Consider the following 2,500-nt stretch of genomic DNA (forward strand, 5'->3'; position numbering starts at 1 on the left):
TACTACAGAGGAGGAGGAGGAGGATAATACTACAGAGGAGGTGGATGATAATACTACAGAGGAGGAGGATAATACTACAGAGGAGGAAGATGATAATACTACGGAGGAGGAGGAGGAGGAGGAGGAGGAGGAGGAGGAGGAGAAGGATAATACTGCAGAGGAGGAGGAGGAGGATAATAATACTACAGAGGAGGAGGAGAAGGATAATACTACAGAGGAGGAGGATAATACTACAGAGGAGGAGGAGGTGGATGATAATACTACAGAGAAGGAGGAGGTGGATGATAATACTACAGAGAAGGAGGAGGAGGATGATAATACTACAGAGGAGGAGGAGGAGGATGATAATACTACAGAGGAGGAGGATTTTAATACTACAGAGGAGGAGGATTTTAATACTACAGAGGAGGAGGATTTTAATACTACAGAGGAGGAGGAGGAGGATGATAATACTACAGAGGAGGAGGAGGAGGATGATAATACTACAGAGGAGGAGGATTTTAATACTACAGAGGAGGAGGATTTTAATACTACAGAGGAGGAGGATTTTAATACTACAGAGGAGGAGGAGGAGGATGATAATACTACAGAGGAGGAGGAGGAGGATGATAATACTACAGAGGAGGAGGAGGAGGATGATAATACTACAGAGGAGGAGGAGGAGGATGATAATACTACAGAGGAGGAGGAGGAGGAGGATAATACTACAGAGGAGGAGGACGAGGAGGTGGAGGAGGATGATAATACTACTACAGAGGAGGAGGATAATACTACAGAGGAGGAGGAGGAGGAGGATAATACTACAGAGGAGGAAGAAGAGGATAATACTACAGAGGAGGGAAGAGGATAATACTACAGAGGAGGAGGAAGAGGAGGTGGAGGAGGATGATAATACTACTACAGAGGAGGAGGATAATACTACAGAGGAGGAGGAGGAGGATAATACTACAGAGGAGGAGGAGGAGGAGGATGATAATACTACAGAGGAGGAGGAGGATGATAATACTACAGAGGAGGAGGAGGAGGATAATAATACTACAGAGGAGGAGGAGGAGAATAATACTACAGAGGAGGAGGAGGTGGATGATCATACTACAGAGGAGGAGGAGGATGATAATACTACAGAAGAGGAGGAGGAGGAGGATTTTAATACTACAGAAGAGGAGGAGGAGGAGGAGGATTTTAATACTACAGAGGAGGAGGAGGAGGATTTTAATACTACAGAGGAGGAGGAGGAGGATTTTAATACTACAGAGGAGGAGGAGGAGGAGGATGATAATACTACAGAGGAGGAGGAGGAGGAGGATGATAATACTACAGAGGAGGAGGAGGAGGATGATAATACTACAGAGGAGGAGGAGGAGGATGATAATACTACAGAGGAGGAGGAGGAGGAGGATGATTAATACTACAGAGGAGGAGGAGGAGGATGATAATACTACAGAGGAGGAGGAGGAGATAATAATACTACAGAGGAGGAGGAGGAGGATGATAATACTACAGAGGAGGAGGAGGAGGATGATAATACTACAGAGGAGGAGGAGGAGGATGATAATACTACAGAGGAGGAGGAGGAGGATGATAATACTACAGAGGAGGAGGAGGAGGATGATAATACTACAGAGGAGGAGGAGAATACTACAGAGGAGGAGGAGGAGGAGGATGATAATACTACAGAGGAGGAGGAGAATACTACAGAGGAGGAGGAGGAGAATACTACAGAGGAGGAGGAGGAGAATACTACAGAGGAGGAGGAGGAGAATACTACAGAGGAGGAGGAGGAGGAGGAGGATGATAATACTACAGAGGAGGAGGAGGAGGATGATAATACTACAGAGGAGGAGGAGGAGGATGATAATGCTACAGAGGAGGAGGAGGAGGATGATAATACTACAGAGGAGGAGGAGGAGGATGATAATACTACAGAGGAGGAGGAGGAGATGATAATACTACAGAGGAGGAGGAGGAGGATGATAATACTACAGAGGAGGAGGAGGAGGATGATAATACTACAGAGGAGGAGGAGGAGGATGATAATACTACAGAGGAGGAGGAGGAGGAGGATGATAATACTACAGAGGAGGAGGATGATAATACTACAGAGGAGGAGGATGAGGATGATAATACTACAGAGGAGGATGATAATACTACAGAGGAGGAGGAGGATAATACTACAGAGGAGGAGGAGGAGGATGATAATACTACAGAGGAGGAGGAGGTGGATGATAATACCACAGAGGAGGAGGAGGTGGATGATAATACCACAGAGGAGGAGGAGGAGGAGGAGGAGGAGAATACTACAGAGGAGGAGGATAATAATAATAATAATAATACTACAGAGGAGGAGGAGGAGGATAATAATAATAATACTACAGAGGAGGAGAAGGTGGAGGAGGATAATACTACAGAGGAGGAGGAGGAGGAGGAGGAGGATGATAATACTACAGAGGAGGAGGAGGATGATAATACTACAGAGGAGGAGGAGGATGATAATACTACA

Source organism: Rhinoderma darwinii, unplaced genomic scaffold (genome assembly GCF_050947455.1).
Source record: "Rhinoderma darwinii isolate aRhiDar2 unplaced genomic scaffold, aRhiDar2.hap1 Scaffold_644, whole genome shotgun sequence".
Lineage (NCBI taxonomy): Eukaryota > Metazoa > Chordata > Amphibia > Anura > Rhinodermatidae > Rhinoderma > Rhinoderma darwinii.